Raw genomic sequence first — 24,190 nt, 5'->3', positions numbered from 1 at the left:
CTTTCAACATCACAGCCCCCTTGGGACAGATCACAGCAGGACTCTATGTACAAGGAGAGGGACATGTGTGATTTATTTGGGGCTGCCTGCCACTATACCAGAGAGCCTTGACGGATGGGGTTGTGTGAAACCCCCTGCTTCCCCTTACCACTTCAATTGCAAGGAAAACACAAAGTGACATTTATCCCTAGGCTGTTTGAGCTGCAGCACCATGTGTGTGCTAGGATTGGGTCATTTGCTCTGTGTCCCTCTGTATACAGACATCAGTTCAACTACACAGCGCCCTCTATTTGAAGCTCCTTGCTACAATATGCTATGATTTACTGCACAGCGCCCTCTATTTGAAGCTCCTTGCTACACTGTGCTATGACTTACTACACAGCGCCCTCTATTGGAAACTGGTGCTATACATTGCAAGTAGCTGCTCCACGGCACCACCCGTTGGATTACAAATACTGTGCACAGTGCAAACTCATTCTACAGCACCCCCTGTAGGACAGTGATATAGCTGGAACATTTTGTCAGCAGCATAAACTGAACATATCCAATCTAGCGCCATCTAGTGACCCGTCAGTATAACGCATGCATACTCATGAAACAGCTGTATAAGACGTCTGAGTGTTGAAATTCTGAAATGCTCTTGTGTTAATGTTATGTTATATTTTTAGTATGTGACTAAAAGTATTGTGGCTTATTGAATTGCACTGAACTCTACTAAGCGGTGAATTAAGTCACATGGACCAGTGACTAACCCTGTTTATAATAAATCTTTGTTACTGTATCCCACCATAGTGGTCCTTTCACATTTGGGGGGGTGTTGCCTATACTGGGGTATCTCCGTCCCTTCTGCCCAGGTTCTGCACAGGTGTCCTCCGCAGATTCCAACCGGCTTCGCACAAGCAGGAACTGGACGGCCGGACCGGAACAGACGCATGATTCCAGGTACGCTTAGCCACCTATCACATTTGGCGTCACGAACGGGATACAAGCAAGATGACGGATCCACAGGTTCCCGCTACTCCCATGCTACCACCGTCATCCGCACAGGGAAACACGACCACCATGGCGGCATCACCGTTGACTATGCCATACTATTTTGGAGCACCATGGTTACCAATGTTTGCAGGAAAACAAGTGCCGGGTTCGAGTACATTCAAAGAATTTAAAGACAAGATGTACTCCATGTTCCGCCTGTACTCACTAACCGAAGAACAGAAAATAGAGATCGTTATGGGTCAATTGACGGATTCGGCACTATGGGAAGTGAAAGCATGGGAAGACAGCGAAAAGAAGACCGTCGAAGGCATCTTTAAGAAGCTGATGACCATATTTGACTGCGAGACCATAGCGGAATTAAAGAGCCGCCTTTATGCGAGAAAACAAAGACCAGACGAATCACTGCGAGACTTCGCGCTGGCCCTACAAGAAGCTGCAAAGGCTATACGGGCCCTGGATGAACGAGAAGTCGAAGGGTTAGATAGAACGTTAACAGACCTGTTTGTAGAAGGGGCAAGAGGAGAGACGATTCGCTCTCAAATGCGCATGGAGAGACGACAGCAACCAGGGAACTCCTTCTCTGAATTCAAAGAGACGGTGCTGCAGATCCTTGGGAAAAATCAGAGCAATCATGTCGTGAAAGATGCGTCTTCAGAGTGGAGTGAAGATGACAGCTACAGAGAAACCGCACTGCCCATGAAGTCAGAAGGACTAGCCCAAGTGGGAGCGGTTCTCCAGCAAGCACAAGCCCCACCGGGACCAGATCCTATGGAAACGCTCAATCAGAGGCTGATGGAGATGATATTGAATCTCTCCCAAATGAGCCGGAGATTAGAAGAACTCGACAGGGACCAAGATAGGAATAGACACAGAGAATGGTGTCAAGAGCAAGGTTGGCAGAGTCGTCCTCGCTGGGACGTAGTAAGAGAATCAGGCCAACGATTGACCGATCAATTCCATGGTCCGAAAGGCACTGTATGTCAACAGACCTCCGAAAGAGTGGAGAGAGTAGATCTACCATGGGAGGAACGACCCAGAAAAGCAGGACCCAGACTGGTGTTGCAGAGTCAAGTCGGAGTGATGGGTGTACCATCTGGTGTGGATGATTGAAGAACCAGAACAAGAAAGATGACAGGCCAAGTATTGTGGTTTAGTGCAACGCGTGGCTATGGCTTCATAAGGAGAACAGACACTAAGAGAACCATATACGTTCACTATACAGGCATTCAGAAAACCCATCGGAACAAGTACTTCCGAAGCCTATGAAGCGGGGAATGGGTCGAATTTGAATTGACCAATGGAAAAAGGGGCGTTAAGGCCATCAACGTCACAGGTCCTAATGGCGTTCCAGTGCAAGGCAATAGACATGCCAAGGAGCGTAACCGGTATTGGCGTTGTCCGCGGTATACAAAGCCTCCACTCTACTACCAGCAAGACTACTGGGACAGCGGAAGCAGAGAGGAACCAAGAGACTGTAATAGTGAGGCCGGTAGACCTAACACCAATCCTCCTCGACCTGACCAGATGCCCCGACCACCAGAACCAGTAGTCCCAAAGCAGAGGAAACTGCTGGAAACAAGCGAGAGACCAGTTGTGAAGGGTCAGAGTGAGACAGTGCAGCAGTGCCTTCAAAATGTGATTAAGCCTCAGATTTCTCCTCAACCAAAATGGGAGTACATCCCAAAGAGGCAAGACGCAGATTACCGTGCAGCAAATCTCGAGCAAACAGATGCCGGTGCAACTGACCAGAAAAGGGACACTGAAGCAGTGGTCCACATAGCCGTGGCAGAGATAGTGGAGCCCTTGGAATCCAAAAGTCCAGAACCAGCTATGCCACTGTCTGAACCCAAGACCCAGGCTGAGACCCACTCCATTGAGGAGAAGTCTGTAATGGATAGCGAGTACACGACCGTAACGGGAGAAGAATTCGCCTTCAGAATACAGCAGGCTATACAAAGATCAATGAGATGCGGCAAAGGTGCACCACATGTTCGTTGCAGATTGCACGCCATGATATAGCGTACCACCCATGTACATTGAAGAACCGTACCGCAGAGGGATGGGAGTCCTGTGGCGGAGGGATGGGGTCCCTGGGGTGGACATACCCTAGCTATTTAACAAGAGTAAAAGTAGAAATGTATAACTGTTCAGGTTTAACTTGTTGGCATCTATTTATTTGCATGTATTGGGAGTTCAAAGACTGTGGTGTAAGACTTTAATCCATTACAGTATGCGTGGGGACACGCATAATTTCAGCGGGCGAACATGTGATACCCGCGTTTGGGGTACCCCGTCTACTAGTTAAACCAGCTGCAGATGCACTGTGAGAATTAAAATCCTTTGTTACACTGGTTGCTAAGCAACCATGGCATCCAGGAGAGAAATATGTATAGCACTAGGACCCTGGGCTTTCCATCAGGATCCATGCAGAGCGGGAAGCTGGGAGCGCTCGTATTGGCCGTGGTGTGTGGGGAGAGAAGCAGGGAGGAGGGCTGCAGTGAGCAGAGAGCAGCATGGCAGTGAAACAGGATGCAGTGTGTGTGAGTGTGAGGAGCTGTACGCGGAGGTCTGGAGGCAGGCTGCGCTGGGAGAGACTGGGCACTGAGAGAAGGCTGTCATCCTGAAAAGCAGCAGTGAGAAGCGACCGACAGGAGCTGGCAACAGCAGCAGATAATACAGGTACTCTACCTCACCCCAGACAGCCCCCCACCTATGGGCACCCAGACCAACAGTGATCACCCTGACAGCTTTCAACATCACAGCCCCCTTGGGACAGATCACAGCAGGACTCTATGTACAAGGAGAGGGACATGTGTGATTTATTTGGGGCTGCCTGCCACTGTACCAGAGAGCCTTGATGGATGGGGTTGTGTGAAACCCCCTGCTTCCCCTTACCACTTCAATTGCAAGGAAAACACAAAGTGACATTTATCCCTAGGCTGTTTGAGCTGCAGCACCATGTGTGTGCTAGGATTGGGTCATTTGCTCTGTGTCCCTCTGTATACTGACATCAGTTCAACTACACAGCGCCCTCTATTTGAAGCTCCTTGCTACAATATGCTATGACTTACTGCACAGCGCCCTCTATTTGAAGCTCCTTGCTACACTGTGCTATGACTTACTACACAGCGCCCTCTATTGGAAACTGGTGCTATACATTGCAAGTAGCTGCTCCACGGCACCACCCGTTGGATTACAAATACTGTGCACAGTGCAAACTCATTCTACAGCACCCCCTGTAGGACAGTGATATAGCTGGAACATTTTGTCAGCAGCATAAACTGAACATATCCAATCTAGCACCATCTAGTGACCCATCAGTATAACGCATGCATACTCATGAAACAGCTGTATAAGACGTCTGAGTGTTGAAATTCTGAAATGCTCTTGTGTTAATGTTATGTTATATTTTTAGTATGTGACTAAAAGTATTGTGGCTTATTGAATTGCACTGAACTCTACTAAGCGGTGAATTAAGTCACATGGACCAGTGACTAACCCTGTTTATAATAAATCTTTGTTACTGTATCCCACCGTAGTGGTCCTTTCACATTTGGGGGGTGTTGCCTATACTGGGGTATCTCCGTCCCTTCTGCACAGGTTTCCTCCGCAGATTCCAACCGGCTTCGCACAAGCAGGAACTGGACGGCCGGACCGGAACAGACGCGAGATTCCAGGTACGCTTAGCCACCTATCACACAGAGACTTGCTGCAGATGCAGTGGCATACCATCCAGCTGGACCTTTTTGGCAGGTACAGGACCTTTTTTTAATGGTCTGTACCGATTTTTGGCTCTCCAAACTTCCAGTGAAAGTATAGGAAAAGGGGTGTGGCCACATCCCTTTACCTCGTGGCTACGCCCCCTTTTCGAATTTGTACCGATTTTTGTGTGTAAATTGTTGGAGGGTATGTTGCTGCAGATGCAGGGGGCATATTTTGGGTTGTGGACCTGGAGCTGCAGCTCCATCAGCCGCATTGTTAATCCTGCTCTGGGAACACACAGCAGCCAAAGGGCAGAGGCTCTCATTGGATGTAACCTGTGTGGGAGGGCGTTTCTCGCCCAGTCAGCTGTGGACTGGGTGTGATAGACCTGCTGCTAACCCAGTGAGCGCTCCTGTGTGTATATATATATATATATATAGTTCCAAATATGACCGGCACTCCAAACAAATGTTTAAATACCTGGGTGCCCTCCACGGTCCAAACGGAGCAAATACAGAGAGAGAAAAGCTGGCGGCACTCCACGGATTTTCAAAGAAAAGACAGCTACACAAGCTTGATTGTCAACGTTTCAGGTGCTGTTTAATCACACCTTTCGTCAGGATCAACGAAAGGTGTGATTAAACAGCACCTGAAACGTTGACAATCAAGCTTGTGTAGCTGTCTTTTCTTTGAAAATCCGTGGAGTGCCGCCAGCTTTTCTCTCTCTCTCTCTATATATATATATATATATATAATTATATATATACATTCACACACACACACACACACACACACACACACACACACACACAATTAAATTACCACCCACGTCTCTCACACTTGTACATTTTTACAATGCATTCTATAAAATGGTGTAAGTGTATTGCATACTTACCGACAATCTGGCTGCCCCCTCCCCCAAGTTTGCAAAGGTCGGCAATGAAGGAATACTATGAAAAGTTTTGTTGTAAGCATAATGGGAGTCTTGTTTTGCCTTTGGGTTTCAAGGACGTTGAGGTGTGGTTAGAAGTCAAACCAGCGCAGTAGGGTTTTCACCCTAAGCGTAGCACATCATAATGACACTAGATGTTTTAGTGGAGCGGGGTGTCGTTTTCGGCACTCCTGTTCTATCTGTGGGGGAGGGCACACAGCCAAAGATTGTAAAGGTAAGGAAGGGTATTCAGGTAGTAACCTCAAAAATGACGCTTCTTAGGGCATATTCTCCTATTAAGGTAAAAGAACTGGAGATGGTTCCGAACTTGTTGCTAAGGGCGCTTTAATGGTGAAGCCGGATACAGAATTAGCCTTTAGGCTCCTGCCTTTAAACCCAGAATCAATGCGATTTTTGAGATTTAAAATGAATGGGCAGTTTTATGTAGATAAATGTTTGCCTATGGGCAGTAGCGGATCTTGCCACGGGCAAGCAGGACTTTTGCCCGGGGCGCCGGCGCCATACCATGGCAAGATCCGCTGCTGCTGTGGTGTCCCCCGCTGCCGCGGCCCGCTGTGAAGGGAAACTAGACGCTATGCAGAGCCGGCCCTAGCCAATTTGATGCCCTAGGCAAAATTATGTCTGGTGCCCCCTAGCTCCGCCGCTAGTTCTGCATCTGTACCTGCAACGCTCAGGTAGTGGGGCCCACAGGGGGGTTACCCTGTGGGCCAGTTCAACTCTGCACAATGCCACACAGTAATGACCATAATACATATAATTCCACACAGTAAAGGAACCTTACACATATGCCCCACATTAGTAATGCCCATAATACACATAATGCCACACAGTAATGCACCTTACACATATGCCCCACATTAGTAATGCCCATAATACACATATACTGCCACAGATACTGCCACACTTGCTGGTTATACAAAAAGACCAGTATCAAACATGTAGAAACTGTCCATTCTCTTCACTATTCAGTGTGTTTGCTGGTGTCTGTTACTGCATGCCCTTTACTTTATACTGTGGGAGTGATATGCTCTGCCCTCCAGTCTGATGTGTCCGAAAGTCATGCTGCACTGATGTTTCATATAGAAAAGCACAATGCAACTTACTGACCACGTTACAGTGCTGGGTGGCAGGGGAATTTTACGGCATGGACTGACTAGGAAATAAAGTGTGGGGAGAACATTGCCCATGTTATGTCCCTGCAGACACCTGGGAATTGCACAGGGATAAGGGACACAGGATAACAGGGTCCCCCTCCCCTATGTGCACAAGCAGTATAGGTGATGTCAGGTTTCTGTGAAGCAGTCTTCCAAAATACACATGTGTTATAGAAGCCATCCAGTAATAACCTTATATAGTCAGTGAAAATGTCACAGGTCCAGGAATTGCATTTACTTGGCTTCTGCTGTCTGTCTGAGATCTCACAAGTCTGGGGCATTCAAGCATGTCAGAGGAAGTTTAAGGCACAGTGTGCATTTTTTTTTTTACAAATGTAAACAGCAGTGTATACAAGTACTGATTGAATACATTTGGAAAGTAACAGTTAGTTTGCGGACTGTCCCTCCCAGCATGAGATACTGCAGGGACATGCTTGGATGCCCCTAGACATGCTTGGATGCCCTAGGCAAATGCCTAGCCTGCCTATAGCTAAGGCCGGCTCTGACGCTATGCGTCTAGTTTCCCTTCGTGGGCTGCCCGCTGTGAAGGGAAACTAGACGCTATGTATCTAGTTTCCCTTCCTGGAGAGGACCTTCACTGTAATGATGTGCGGTGCGTGTTGACGTCATCGCGCACCGCGCAGCAAAGGTCCTCTCCACGAAGGGAACTAGACGCTTAGCGTCTAGTTTACCTTTGTGGAGAGGACCTTTGCTGTGCGTTGCGCGATAACGTCATCGCGCACCGCACATCCTACAACAGTACAGGGGGCGTAACTGATCATGCCCCCTGTATGAAGCCACACCCACTAATGCCGCCCGGGGCGCCAGAAGCCCCGAAACCGGCCCTGCCTATGGGTTCCCCAGTTTCTACTTATTTCGAGAAATTTAGTTCATTTTTACAATGGCGTATCCAGGCTGGCATAGCGCATTATTTGGACGATTTCTTGTTTATAGGTTCTAAGGGCAGTGAGGCAATATCCTTTTTTCAGCTCAAGCTTTGTTTACGAGGCTTAGGTGTCCCAATTGCCCAGGATAACACAGAGAGCCCCTGTTCATGTTTGTCTTATTTAGGTATAGAGATAGATACAGAAGAGGATTGTTGCGGACTTCCTCAGGATAAAGTACAAGCTTTTGGATTTTAACAAAGTGTTGTTCAGTTGCCAAGAAAGTTAAGTTATGAATGGTACAATCGTTATTAGACTCGTTCAATTTCGCTTGCAGTATCATCCCTATGGGTCGTGTTTTCTGTAGAAAGCTCGAACTTGCAACTGCAGGTGTCACTAAGCCCCATTACCATGTTCAATTGTCCAAAATAAATCAAAGATGATCTTCGAAACCGGGCATCGTTTTTAGTAGAATTTAATTTAGAGAGGATTTTGCCTAACGAAGCAGTGAATAATGTGGAGCTTCAGCTTTTCACTGATGCAGCAGGTTCACTGGGTGGTGAATGGTGTGTTTCAGCATGGCCGATGGAGTGGCAGCAGGCCGGTTCACCGCTAAACTTTTGTTGCTTGAACTGTTTCAAGTAATAGTGGCAGTCGAATCATGGGTCAGCAGGTTAGCTAACCAAAATATAGTTTTTGGTGTGATAACTTGGGAGTAGTACAAGCAGTTAATAACCAGAGGCCGTCCTGCCCTCAGGCTTTGCAGTTTTTGAGGCATTTGGTATTATTAAGATGTTTGCAGGCTAATATAGAGCAAGGCATGTGCCGGGTGTGGAAAATTCTCCTGGCTCCTAGTGCTAGGTCAAAGGGTTTAATCTGTCCTTTTTATGTCTGGCAGATTATTGAGCAGGCATAGAAGGGCTGACATGAAACTCATTGGCACCGGCAACTTTGAGGTTGTATTATGCAGCTTAGTCACAGTTTAAGCAGGAGGGTAAGTTTCTAGATCAATGCCTCCTGGAGTTTGTTTGGGCGCATTACCAATGGGGTAGGTCCAAGGCCGCCATGTCGCCAGCTTTAGCAGGTATCTCATTTTTCTCTAGACTGCGTAGTCGTTCCGATCCTACAAAATCCTCTATATTGTCCAAAGCTCTGAAAGGTTGGGCTAAAGGTCTTATATGAGTGCAGATTCCAGAAATCCCGTGGATCTAGTCATACGGCAAAATCTTTCTGCAGTTATGGTTTCCATAACCTTGTCTAGCTATGAGGTTCAGTTGTTTAGTGTAATTTTCCTTTGCCTTTTTGGAGCTTTCTGAATTAGTGAACTTGTGGCTCCTAGCAAAAAATGAGTTACACCTGGATTATTAGCAAAGAATATTTTGGTCAGAGATACAGCTGTATTATGTAAAATACAACATTCTAAAATGGACCAGATGGGCCAGGGGCATTGGTGTAAGTTAAAGCCCCATGCTATTTCTTCTATATGCCCATATCAGTTTGTAGCAGGCCATGCTAAATTGCGCCCGGCGAGTGTAGTTCAATGGCTAGTGCAGGAGGATTCTTCCCCGCTCACAAAATTCCAATTTGCAGCAGTTTTCAAGCAATGCGTACTTCATTTAGGTTTGAAAGTAGAATATCATGGTACCCATTCCTTTAGAATAGGCGCAGCAATGTGCACGGCAACCAGCGGCCTTCCGCCATCAGCCATTCAACAGGTTGGCAGGTGGAACTCAGGTGCTTATAAGTCATATGCTTGCTGTGATAAGTTATAGTTTTGTTTCTTACTAATAACCCCAAAATATTGTTTACTGCTCAGTTCTTGAATATTGTATTCAGGAATCGAGGGTGTGAAGAGAAATTTTAATTTTTCCTCCAAGGAGGCCTTTAATTACAATTGGCTGATAAGTTAAGGTCCACGGTAGGTTTTTTAAGTTTTCTCCTTCACTTGGGTTGTTGGTTTCTTTTTCTACCCTTTAGTTTTGCTTGGTCCTTTTTACCATTTATTCACAATGCTATTGGTTTTGGGTGAGGACCTGACTTTGCGATTTGTTTTGTTTCAATATTTTTCATATGGACCGGTGTGATTTGTGGGCCACTCAATTGTGTATTGGGCTGAGAAGCACCATTTAGCCAAGAAGGCCTCTTTGTTGCTGGAAGGTCATAGGATTAAGTGGGTCAGAGTTAGGCGGCTTAGATGGTCAGCCTTTTTTAGATTTGTTGTTTTCTGCCGAGCATGAAGGTGATCAACCAGACGTTCTGGTTATTCATTTAGGAGGTAATGATATAGGACAGGTGAAGGGTACCGATTTGATACTAAAAATAAAGGCGGCTATTGAAGTTTTGAGAAATAGATGGCCGGCGGTACGGCTGGTTTGGTCTGAGATTGTACCCCGTTGGGTGTGGAGAGGAGCTAGGGATCATATGGCTTTGGAGAAGGCTGGGTAGAAAGTTGATATAGCCGTATCCTGGTTCTTCAGAAGTTTTTGGGGGTTTAGTGGCTAAGCATCCTATGATTGGTTTGGAGTCACAGCACCTTTATAGGCCAGACGGAATACATCTTTCTAGTTTAGGCCTTGGTATTTTTCTTAAGGACATTTTTTGTGTTCTAGAATAGTGCTACGAGTTGTTTTTCTAGGTGGCTATGCTGCGGTTTATGGAAAAAACCTTGCTGTGGCGGGAAGGCGCTGCAGATCAGCAGCCACATGTGACGCGAGAGGTCGCTTTGGGGCACTTGCCCCTTCAAATTTAGGCCGGGTATACTACTTCTACGAGGGGACCTGGGCGCCTTTTGCGAGGCGCTCAGACTGTGCTCGAGAAAGGAGTGGTCCTTCACAGCGCAGTTGCGTCTTTGCGTCCCTCATTCTCGATATTTGTTCAGTTTGGCTAGAGCTGATCTTGTGGCGCCTTCTGGGCCACCTTTGAGAGATTCTTATTCGGTCATGATTAGTGATGTGTACCGGAAATTTTTCGGGTTTTGTGTTTTGGTTTTGGGTTCGGTTTCGCGGCCGTGTTTTGGATTCGGACGCGTTTTGGCAAAACCTCACCGAAAATTTTTTGTCGGATTTAGGTGTGTTTTGGATTCGGGTGTTTTTTTCAAAGAACCCTAAAAAACAGCTTAAATCATAGAATTTGGGGGTCATTTTGATCCCATAGTATTATTAACCTCAATAACCATAATTTCCACTCATTTTCAGTCTATTCTGAACACCTCACACCTCACAATATTATTTTTAGTCCTAAAATTTGCACCGAGGTCGCTGGATGGCTAAGCTAAGCGACACAAGTGGCCGACACAAACACCTGGCCCATCTAGGAGTGGCACTGCAGTGTCAGACAGGATGGCACTTCAAAAAAATAGTCCCCAAACAGCACATGATGCAAAGAAAAAAAGAGGCGCACCAAGGTCACTGTGTGACTAAGCTAAGCGACACAAGTGGCCGACACAAACACCTGGCCCATCTAGGAGTGGCACTGCAGTGTCAGGCAGGATGGCCCTTCAAAAAAATACTCCCCAAACAGCACATGATGCAAAGAAAAAAAGAGGCGCACCAAGGTCGCTGTGTGACTAAGCTAAGCGACACAAGTGGCCGACACAAACACCTGGCCCATCTAGGAGTGGCACTGCAGTGTCAGGCAGGATGGCCCTTCAAAAAAATACTCCCCAAACAGCACATGATGCAAAGAAAAATGAAAGAAAAAAGAGGTGCAAGATGGAATTGTCCTTGGGCCCTCCCACCCACCCTTATGTTGTATAAACAGGACATGCACACCTTAACGAACCCATCATTTCAGTGACAGGGTCTGCCACACGACTGTGACTGAAATGACTGGTTGGTTTGGGCCCCCACCAAAAAAGAAGCAATCAATCTCTCCTTGCACAAACTGGCTTTACAGAGGCAAGATGTCCACCTCATCATCATCCTCCGATTCCTCACCCCTTTCACTGTGTACATCCCCCTCCTCACAGATTATTAATTCGTCCCCACTGGAATCCACCATCTCAGGTCCCCGTGTACTTTCTGGAGGCAATTGCTGCTGGTGAATGTCTCCACGGAGGAATTGATTATAATTAATTTTAATGAACATCATCTTCTCCACATTTTCTGGAAGTAACCTTGTACGCCGATTGCTGACAAGGTGAGCGGCTGCACTAAACACTCTTTCGGAGTACACACTGGAGGGAGGGCAACTTAGGTAGAATAAAGCCAGTTTGTGCAAGGGCCTCCAAATTGCCTCTTTTTCCTGCCAGTATACGTACGGACTGCCCACGTCTGACGTGCCTACTTGGATGCGGTCACTCATATAATCCTCCACCATTCTTTCAATGGTGACAGAATCATATGCAGTGACAGTAGACGACATGTCAGTAATCGTTGGCAGGTCCTTCAGTCCGGACCAGATGTCAGCACTCGCTCCAGACTGCCCTGCATCACCGCCAGCGGGTGGGCTCGGAATTCTTAGCCTTTTCCTTGCACCCCCAGTTGCGGGAGAATGTGAAGGAGGAGATGGTGACGGGTCACGTTCCGCTTGACTTGACAATTTTCTCACCAGCAGGTCTTTGAACCTCTGCAGACTTGTGTCTGCCGGAAAGAGAGATACAACGTAGGTTTTAAATCTAGGATCGAGCACGGTGGCCAAAATGTAGTGCTCTGATTTCAACAGATTGACCACCCGTGAATCCTGGTTAAGCAAATTAAGGGCTGCATCCACAAGTCCCACATGCCTAGCGGAATCGCTCTGTTTTAGCTCCTCCTTCAATGTCTCCTGCTTCTTCTGCAAAAGCCTGATGAGGGGAATGACCTGACTCAGGCTGGCAGTGTCTGAACTGACTTCACGTGTGGCAAGTTCAAAGGGTTGCAGAACCTTGCACAACGTTGAAATCATTCTCCACTGCGCTTGAGTCAGGTGCATTCCCCCTCCTTTGCCTATATCGTGGGCAGATGTATAGGCTTGAATGGCCTTTTGCTGCTCCTCCATCCTCTGAAGCATATAGAGGGTTGAATTCCACCTCGTTACCACCTCTTGCTTCAGATGATGGCAGGGCAGGTTCAGGAATGTTTGGTGGTGCTCCAGTCTTCTGTACGCGGTGCATGAATGCCGAAAGTGGGTCGCAATTCTTCGGGCCACCGACAGCATCTCTTGCACGCCCCTGTCGTTTTTTAAATAATTCTGCACCACCAAATTCAAGGTATGTGCAAAACATGGGACGTGCTGGAATTTGCCCAGATGTAATGCACGCACAATATTGCTGGCGTTGGCCGATGTCACAAATCCCCAGGAGAGTCCAATTGGGGTAAGCCATTCTGCGATGATCTTCCTCAGTTGCCGTAAGAGGTTTTCAGCTGTGTGCCTATTCTGGAAAGCGGTGATACAAAGCGTAGCCTGCCTAGGAACGAGTTGGCGTTTGCGAGATGCTGCTACTGGTGCCGCCGCTGCTGTTCTTGCAGCGGGAGGCAATACATCTACCCAGTGGGCTGTCACAGTCATATAGTCCTGAGTCTGCCCTGCTCCACTTGTCCACATGTCCGTGGTTAAGTAGACATTGGGTACAACTGCATTTTTTAGGACACTGGTGAGTCTTTTTCTGAGGTCTGTGTACATTTTCGGTATCGCCTGCCTAGAGAAATGGAACCTAGATGGTATTTGGTACCGGGGACACAGTACCTCAATCAAGTCTATAGTTGGCTCTGAATTAACGATGGATACCGGAACCACGTTTCTCACCGCCCAGGCTGCCAAGGCCTCAGTTATCCGCTTTGCAGCAGGATGACTGCTGTGATATTTCATCTTCCTCGCAAAGGACTGTTGTACAGTCAATTGCTTACTGGGAGTAGTACAAGTGGTCTTCCGACTTCCCCTCTGGGATGCCGATCGACTCCCAGCAGCAACAACAGCAGCGCCAGCAGCAGTAGGCGTTACACTCAAGGATGCATCGGAGGAATCCCAGGCAGGAGAGGACTCGTCAGACTTGCCAGTGACATGGCCTGCAGGATTATTGGCTTTCCTGGGTAAGGAGGAAATTGACACTGAGGGAGTTGGTGGTGTGGTTTGCAGGAGCTTGGTTACAAGAGGAAGAGATTTAGTGGTCAGTGGACTGCTTCCGCTGTCACCCAAAGTTTTTGAACTTGTCACTGACTTATGATGAATGCGCTGCAGGTGACGTATAAGGGAGGATGTTCCGAGGTGGTTAACGTCCTTACCCCTACTTATTACAGCTTGACAAAGGCAACACACGGCTTGACACCTGTTGTCCGCATTTAGTGTTGAAATAATTCCACACCGAAGAGCTGATTTTATTTGTATTTTGACCAGGCATGTCAATGGCCATATTCGTCCCACGGACAACAGGTGTCTCCCCGGGTGCCTGACTTAAACAAACCACCTCACCATCAGAATCCTCCTTGTCAATTTCCTCCCCAGCGCCAGCAACACCCATATCCTCCTCATCCTGGTGTACTTCAACACTGACATCTTCAATTTGACTATCAGGAACTGGACTGCGGGTGCTCCTTCCAGCACTTGCAGGGGGCGTGCAAATGGTGGAAGGCGCAAGCTCTTCCCGTCCAGTGTTGGGAGGGTCAGGCATCGCAACCGACACAATTGGACTCTCCTTGGGGATTTGTGATTTCGAAGAACGCACAGTTCTTTGCTGTGCTTTTGCCAGCTTAAGTCTTTTTTTTTTTCTAGCGAGAGGCTGAGTGCTTCCATCCTCATTTGAAGCTGAACCACTAGCCATGAACATAGGCCAGGGCCTCAGCCGTTCCTTGCCACTCCGTGTCGTAAATGGCATATTGGCAAGTTTACGCTTCTCCTCAGACGCTTTTAATTTTGATTTTATGGGTCATTTTACTGAACTTTTGTGCTTTGGATTTTACATGCTCTCTACTATGACATTGGGCATCGGCCTTGGCAGACGACGTTGATGGCATTTCATCGTCTCGGCCATGACTAGTGGCAGCAGCTTCAGCACGAGGTGGAAGTGGATCTTGATCTTTCCCTATTTTTTTAACCTCCACATTTTTGTTCTCCATATTTTAATGTGTGGAATTATATGCCAGTATCAATAGCAATGGCCTACTACTATATATACTGCGCACAACTAAATTGCACCACAGGTATACAATGTAGATGGATAGTATACTTAATGGATGACGAGTGACGACACAGAGGTAGGTACAGCAGTGGCCTACCGTACTGCTATATATAGTATACTGGTGGACACTGTCAGCAAACTGCTAAACTAGTCTAAAATGCACCACAGGTATACAATGTAGATGGATAGTATACTTAATGGATGACGAGTGACGACACAGAGGTAGGTACAGCAGTGCCCTACCGTACTGCTATATATAGTATACTGGTGGACACTGTCAGCAAACTGCTAAACTAGTCTAAAATGCACCACAGGTATACAATGTAGATGGATAGTATACTTAATGGATGACGAGTGACGACACAGAGGTAGGTACAGCAGTGGCCTACCGTACTGCTATATATAGTATACTGGTGGACACTGTCAGCAAACTGCTAAACTAGTCTAAAATGCACCACAGGTATACAATGTAGATGGATAGTATACTTAATGGATGACGAGTGACGACACAGAGGTAGGTACAGCAGTGGCCTACCGTACTGCTATATATAGTATACTGGTGGACACTGTCAGCAAACTGCTAAACTAGTCTAAAATGCACCACAGGTATACAATGTAGATGGATAGTATACTTAATGGATGACGAGTGACGACACAGAGGTAGGTACAGCAGTGGCCTACCGTACTGCTATATATAGTATACTGGTGGACACTGTCAGCAAACTGCTAAACTAGTCTAAAATGCACCACAGGTATACAATGTAGATGGATAGTATACTTAATGGATGACGAGTGACGACACAGAGGTAGGTACAGCAGTGGCCTACCGTACTGCTATATATAGTATACTGGTGGACACTGTCAGCAAACTGCTAAACTAGTCTAAAATGCACCACAGGTATACAATGTAGATGGATAGTATACTTAATGGATGGCAAGTGACGACACAGAGGTAGGTACAGCAGTGGCCTACCGTACTGCTATATATAGTATTCTGGTGGACACTGTCAGCAAACTGCTAAACTAGTCTAAAATGCACCACAGGTATACAATGTAGATGGATAGTATACTTAATGGATGACGAGTGATGACACAGAGGTAGGTACAGCAGTGGCCTACCGTACTGCTATATATAGTATACTGGTGGACACTGTCAGCAAACTGCTAAACTAGTCTAAAATGCACCACAGGTATACAATGTAGATGGATAGTATACTTAATGGATGACGAGTGACGACACAGGTAGGTACAGCAGTGGCCTACCGTAATGCTATATATAGTATACTGGTGGACACTGTCAGTAAACTGCTAAACTAGTCTAAAATGCACCACAGGTATACAATGTAGATGGATAGTATACTTAATGGATGACGAGTGACGACACAGAGGTAGGTACAGCAGTGGCCTTCCGTACTGCTATATATAGTATACTGGTGGACACTGTCAGCAAACTGCTAAACTAGTCTAAAATGCACCACAGGTATACAATGTAGATGGATAGTATACTTAATGGATGACGAGTGACGACACAGAGGTAGGTACAGCAGTGGCCTACCGTACTGTACTCCTCCTATATAATATTAATTATACTGGTGGTCCCCAGTCCCCACAATAAAGCAGCACACTGTGAGCACAGATATGGAGTGTTTTTCAGGCAGACAACGTATACTGGTGGTCACTGTCAGCAAAACTCTGCACTGTACTCCTGCTACAGCTGCTCCCCAGTCCCCACAATTAAGCAGTGTGAGCACTCAGCACAGATATATCATGCAGCACACTGAGCACAGATATGTGATGGAGCGTTTTTTTCAGGCAGAGAACGGATAAAAAAAACTGGTGGTCACTTATCAGCAAAACTCTGCACTGTACTCCTAACAGCTGCTCCCCAATCCTCCCCACAATTAAGCAATAAAAAACAACCAATCAAGTCAACTGTGTTCTACAATAAACGGAGAGGACGCCAGCCACGTCCTCTCCCTATCATCTCCAATGCACGAGTGAAAATGGCGGCGACGCGCGGCTGCTTATATAGAATCCGAATCTCGCGAGAATCCGACAGCGGGATGATGACGTTCGTGCACGCTCGGGTTAGCCGAGCCATACGGGAGAATCCGAGTATGGCTCGGACCCGTGTAAAAAGGGTAAAGTTCGGGGGGGTTCGGTTTCTCGGAAACCGAACCCGCTCATCACTAGTCATGATTAATAAAAGCTGTGACCTTCAATCCAAGCAGTTGTTGTCTGAGTCATTTTTTCTTATTATTACATCTTGACACTGTAGAGCTATTAGCATATCTGCATTAAGTCCATTGGTAGTTTATTTTGTGGGGGCCCAAACACTTCAGCAACAAAAGTGGTAGCCCCTGTTGCTGAAGTGCTTGATTTGTTAAACTGTGCATGTGTTTTTTAATATCCAACATAAGGGCAGGGCCGGATTTAGAGGTGGGGTTATCAGGGTGAACGCCCCCCTAAAACACAGCCACGCCCACTTATACTGCAGCTGCTCTGGCCTGGGGGTGTGTATAAAGTGTATGAGAGCTACTGAGCACACTACCACACAGTTTATATATGGCACAACCTGCAGCCAGATCTCCACCTACTGTGTGTGGCCGCTGTAGGACACGTTACAGTCGCAGGTAAGTGACTGCGGCACAGTGCTACATGGGGGTTGTGGCATCGGCAGCCTGTGCCGTGGGGTTCCCGTGTAGTGGGGTCGATGCTGCTGGCACATCACTGCTCTCCCTAAGGTTCCCCTTTGTTCAGTAAATCATCCCTCCCTGCTGTACCGTGTGTAATGTGACCTGCTGCTGCACTACCTCCGGCTCCCGGGGGTCGCTGCTCCAGGTGGCGTGATACCCACGTGTGTGGGGGTGGAGTCCGCTGTGTGACTGCATGGTATATGTAATGTATATGCCTCCCGCAAGCTCTGCTACTGGGGACCTATCACGTTCTTTTATTTAATCTCTAGTTGCTTGACAACATCCTGACTGGATGGGCTATGGCTCTCGTCCTGCACTCCTGCACTGTCCTGGGTGATTGTCCCTGGTGGAGGGCAGCATCACCTAGTCCAGGAAAGGAAGATTGGGGGTCAATTCCTACGGAGGGCAAGTTACAGGACCATTGCTTATCATCATTCCGCCCCTGTCCGATGTTCTTGCTGTTACGTGTGGGTTTCTGTAGCTAGCTGCCTGGGCACGGCTATGTTGCTGATATGGTCCGTCTTATAGCAGCAGCATTCTCATACTGTATATACTGTACTGAGGCGTCACTAGGGTCACTACCCGGAGAGTGTGACCCTAGTGACGGAATGCCACCTGCCTGTGTGCCTGCAGTGACGCCTTACTGTGGGAACTGTATGGCTATATATATATATATATATATATATATATATATATATATATATATATATATTTTATTAGTTGTTTAAAACTCCTCAGTACTTAGAAGATAATAGGACTCAGGGTGACTGCTTTCGTCTGGCAGTGTGCGTGTGCCACTCAATGACTGTCTTATGGAAAGCCGTCATGGTAGCTTAGCAACAGGGAATGGGGAACTGGAAGTGGGAGGCATAATAAGTGAAGAAGGGAGGAGTCAGGATTAATTTTTAAAACACTCCCCCCCGCCCTTTAAAATAAAAACCTAGATCTGCCCCTGCATACTGTAAGGGTGGGTGGAAGGGTCCAAGGACAATTACATCTTGCACCACTTTACATTTCTGCCACTGCTGTGTGCCAATGTTTCATAGATGTGTTATAAACTGCTGTGTGTTTGTGCCGCTACCTCCAGGGCCGGTTCTAGACCTTGTGGTGCCCAGGGCGAAAGTTTCCTGTGCACCCCCCTACCCCCTGTCGAAGTCGGAAAATATTACAGTACACACATCATATACAAACATCACACAGATGGCCTCCGTGCGCGTACTTATTCTGCCGTGCGTGCACATATTCGCAAATTGCGTATAATGATCGCTCACGCGGTCGTGCGTATTAGCGCGTGGTATCAGTAATTACGGAGGCATTTGTACTCGCATGGAAAAGCCACAAAGACATATTATATATTTAATCCATATAATACATAAATCACCCACTGCCTGCTCATCCTTCTAATAGCATGAAGATGGTTCACACATAAATTATCCTCCCAGAAACTCTAATACAATGTACCAGACGCCCTTGTTTATGCAAAGCTTTGAAATCCCATGAAGAAGGCAAATACCTTTGGTTACTCCCATTGTTATAGAGTTGTCCAGTATCTGTCGAAGACAATAAATACTGGATTGTCATTGTCTTATCTGAAGACAGGACAAACAAAAAGACAATATCCAGGAACCTAGTTTGAAGAGAAACTCAATTTGCAATAGCTGACAAATTACAAACCAGACATTTATATAGCTAAGGTAATTCGTGGTCTGAACTCTTGGAAATGTGTGTGTGTTTTTATATATATATATATATATATATATGTTCCCTAACAAATTGTAATAACAGGAATGTGTATGTATGTATGTGTGTATATGTATATATATATATATATATATATGTATGTATATCTTGAGGATGGAAATAGATAATCATATCATGTGTGGGATCATATTGTTCAGTCACGTAAACATTAATCTGATGGGTATAAGAATATTGTCACATATTGCAACAATAAGTTATTAATAATACCAGATTTATGTATGATTAATGTGAGGGGTTTAACTGGTCATGGGGTGGGAACTCAGATGCAAACAACAGAAATCACATCTCTAGTCTTAGCCATCGCCCGCCTCTTGAGCTGACCAATGATCCCCGGTGCACAGGATATGTCCCACCCCCGAACCAATGGAAGAAGAGCACACAGTGTCTATTGTATTATGTTGTGATCAACTGTATAAAAAGCCAAGCTGCCCAGCCGGTCGGTAATCTCTCTCTCTGAAGGGTCATCTTGCCTGATAGACCTGAGCACCGGGACCGTGTGGCGCTGGCGAAACCAAACATATGTACCATTGTATTGTAGCCTCTTTTTCTCTAATTGTATTGTATTAGAGTTGTAACCCCCTGCTAGTAAAGATAACCGTTGTGGGTTGGGCCTCAACATAGTTTTTGAATTACAAGTGGTGTCTTGTCCCATTTCCTTACTAAGGTTTAAAGTGTATTTACAGCTACTCGGGCTGCTGCATTGTGCTAACAGCATGTAGGCCTGTGTATGCAAACTGTGTAGTCACTGCGCCCTTTCGGAGCGTACGTACGCAGAATGCGTACATAGTACGATCTTGTGTACGTAAGGTTTGTGAACAATATAAGGGTGAAAGGTTAAATACAGAAGCTGCAGCGGCTCAATATTAAAGTGTATTAAGTGTGTTTAAAGTATAGCTTTTTAGTCCTTTAAGTAAATCAACATTTACACCCCTGTAAAAATAGAGCTGGTGCGTGCCATAGGCGCGCGTCCAAAATAGGGTCATGGCCACAGTTGTGCCCCCCTGTAGCTGTGCCCCCTGTAGTTATGATCCCTGTAGTTGTGCCCCCAGTAGTTATGCCTCCCTGTAGCTTTGCTCCCTGTAGCTGTGCCCCCAGTAGATTTGCCCATTGTAGCTGTGACCCCAGTAGCTGTGCCCCTAGTAGATTTTTCCCCCAATAGATTCGCCCCCCAGTAGCTTTGCCCCCAGTAGTTGTGCCTCCTGTAGCTGTGCCCCAGTAGTTGTGCCCCCTGTAGCAATGCCCCCTGTAGTTGTGCCCCCAGTAGTAGTGCCCCCCCCCCGTAGTTCTGCCCCCTGTAGTTCTGCTCCCAGTAGTTGTGCCCCCTGTAGCTGTGCCCCAGTAGCGCCGCTTACAAACACACACAATAAAAAAACAAAAAAACCTACACAATACTTACCAGCCCCGCTCTTGCTACCGGACTGCAGCTGCGCTGCCGTCCGTCTTCGGCCACTGGCTCCTCTCTATGGGAGAGACGTCATGACGTCTCTCCCATAGCAGCGCCGCACTGACACTAGAGGTCAATTATGACCTCTAGTGTCTGTCAGTGGAGTCGGCTGCGGCGTGCGCCCACACAGCCCACGGCACCTGCTGCATTCGGGGAGAGGGGAGCAGGGATCAGTAGCGGCTCTTACCACAGCGGCGGTGGCGCCCTGGGCAGAGCTGGCCCTAACCAATATGATGCCCTGGGCAAGATTTTGGCTGGTGCCCCCTAGCAACGCCACTAGTTCCGCCTCTGCCCCTGCACCCTTTTCCTGCACCATCACCCCTCACCCATAGCAGTCTTCATTTTGGTGTTCCCCCTATATTTTAAATAGGAACATTGCTTATTTGGCGCACAGCCCAAAAAGGGCTGTATTCTTGCTGGGAAGGGGCATGGCCACACAATAGTACCCCCCATTAAAATTATGCCACACACTAGTGCAACTTTATTCTAACACACATAATGCCTCTTACACATATTCCGAACACTACTACACAACCAACCCACCCGCACACATCACTCATATCGCCGCTAACACTGTGACCTCTGCCTCTGCTTGGATACAGATGTGTCCTCATACATCTTGCCTCAATACGCCATGCAGCAGGAGATGCCTGGTGTGAGTCAGCTGGCAGCTCTGCTAACGTTGGGCGCCTTTTTTTATGAAAATGCATCTTATTTGCATTACTATGTGGCTAGAATGCACAAGCAGCCTCTGCTGTTTAAAATGATATGTGGCATGCCTATATTCTGTGTGTGACTGTGACTATATCTGCATACGAAATGCTATGTTATAGTGATTTCCAGGAATACACTGTAACGCAGCATTTCGTAAGCAGACACAGCCACAGTCATACACAGAATATAGGCATGTTGCATATCATTTTAATCAGCAGAAGCTGCTTGTGCCCGTAGGCATACCAAATACCCTAGACATTTGCCTAGTTTACCTATGCCTAAGGCCCTGGGGACAGCGGCGCCCCGGGCAATAAGCCTGGTTGCCTGTAGCAAGAACCACTACTGTTTGTCAGTTAGTAACCGCTAGGTCGCTGCAGCCGAGGTGGTCAAAATTCACTGGAAATGACTGGAAATTAATATTACTGAGGTTCATAATACTATAGGAACAAAAACAGGCGCAAATTATGCCATTTTAGCTGTTTTTGTAAAGAAATACAAAACTAAAACCAGTCACAGCGTTTAGGCAAAACCAAAACCAGACGACGATTCAGAACCAAAACCAGCAAAAATGGTCTGGTGCACATCTCTAGTTACAGAGTTCTGTTCACCTGTACAGTTAAGACTTTAGATCTGGCATCCGGAAATGTTGCCCATCCGGCATCCGCAGTGTGACATTGCTGCTGGAAACCACCACTTGTGCATGCAACAATACAAGGCCATTTTTACTATAGGGAGGAAGAGTTTGGGGGTTGCCCATCACTTTAGTCATATGACCACAGAATCTATAAGGAGTGAGCACTACAGTATGTCTAATAACAACATTCAAATGTTTTTTTAGTGGTAGGGGTTAGGGTATAATCCCCATTAATGTTATGATCAGCTTAGGAAGATAAATGGACGATATGGCCTTGATTCACGGGAAGCTAACATAAGTCCAGACCTACACTGTGCTGATCGTGCTTACGGAAAAACAAAAGTTGGGAAGTTAATATATGCATGTATGTACTGTATGTATATGTATATATACTGTAGATAGATAGATAGATAGATAGATAGATAGATAGATAGATAGATAGATAGATAGATAAAAATACTATGTGAGTGTATACTGTCTCTATGTAAAGATCAGAACACTGGCGTATTTATAATGGGTGCAGTGTGTGCGGTGCACACGGGCCCCCGGGCGTCCAGGGGGCCCCACACTGCACACCCTGCACCCATTAATCGAAATACTTACCCTCTGGAGTACCTAGGCGCAGCAGCAGCGCTGCCGAAATTACTGAGAAAATGGAATGGCGCCGTTTTCCCGGTGTTTTACGCATGCGCAGTAGGTAAATCACTGGGAAAATGGCCACTGCGCCATTTTCCCGGAGATCTGCGCATGCGCTGTAGACTCTGGGACAGCACTAGGGTACCCTAGTGCCCAGAGTCTACACAGCGCTGCCGGCTAGAGAAGAGGGGGCCCAGCGGGAGCCTGCACACAGTCCTCCTCCTCTCTAGAAACGCCCCTGGATCAGAGGGGCAGATGTATTAAGCCAGGAGAAGTGATAAAGCAGTGGTAAAGAAGTGATAAGTGGAGGTGATAACTAGAGATGAGCGGGTTCGGTTCCTCGGAATCCGAACCCGCCCGAACTTCATGTTTTTTTTCACGGGTCCGAGCGACTCGGATCTTCCCGCCTTGCTCGGTTAACCCGAGCGCGCCCGAACGTCATCATGACGCTGTCGGATTCTCGCGAGGCTCGGATTCTATCGCGAGACTCGGATTCTATATAAGGAGCCGCGCGTCGCCGCCATTTTCACTCGTGCATTGAGATTGATAGGGAGAGGACGTGTCTGGCGTCCTCTCCATTAGAATAGAGATAGATTAGATAGAGAGAGAGAGATTGTGCAGAGTCGCAGACAGAGTTAGTTTACCACAGTCAGTGACCAGTGCAGTTGCTAGTTAACTTTTATTTAATATAATATATCCGTTCACTTCTCTCTGCTATATCCGTTCTCTGCCTGAAAAAAAAAACGATACACAGCACAGTCAGTCACACAGTGTGACTCAGTCTGTGTGCACTCAGCTCAGCCCAGTGTGCTGCACAGTCATCAATGTATAAATTAAAAGCTTATAATTAATTGTGGGGGAGACTGGGGAGCACTGCAGGTTGTTAGCAGGAGCCAGGAGTACAATTATATTAATTAACAGTGCACACTTTTGCTGCAGGAGTGGTGACCAGTGCCTGACCACCAGTATAGTATTGTTGTATACTACTAATATCTCTTTAAATATCAACCAGTCTATATTAGCAGCAGACACAGTACAGTGCGGTAGTTCACGGCTGTGGCTACCTCTGTGTCGGCACACGGCAGGCAGTCCGTCCGACCAGAATTGTATTATTTATTATTATATACCTACCACCTAACCGTGGTTTTTTTTTCATTCTTTATACCGTCATAGTGTCATCCTAATTGTTACGAGTATACTACTATCTCTTTATCAACCAGTGTACAGTGCGGTAGTTCACGGCTGTGGCTACCTCTGTGTCGGCACACGGCAGGCAGTCCGTCCGACCAGAATTGTATTATTTATTATTATATACCTACCACCTAACCGTGGTTTTTTTTTCATTCTTTATACCGTCATAGTGTCATCCTAATTGTTACGAGTATACTACTATCTCTTTATCAACCAGTGTACAGTGCGGTAGTTCACGGCTGTGGCTACCTCTGTGTCGGCACACGGCAGGCAGTCCGTCCGACCAGAATTGTATTATTTATTATTATATACCTACCACCTAACCGTGGTTTT

This window comes from Pseudophryne corroboree, chromosome 7 (assembly GCF_028390025.1).
Source record: "Pseudophryne corroboree isolate aPseCor3 chromosome 7, aPseCor3.hap2, whole genome shotgun sequence".
NCBI classification, from domain to species: Eukaryota; Metazoa; Chordata; class Amphibia; order Anura; family Myobatrachidae; genus Pseudophryne; species Pseudophryne corroboree.
This window is presented reverse-complemented; position numbering follows the sequence as displayed.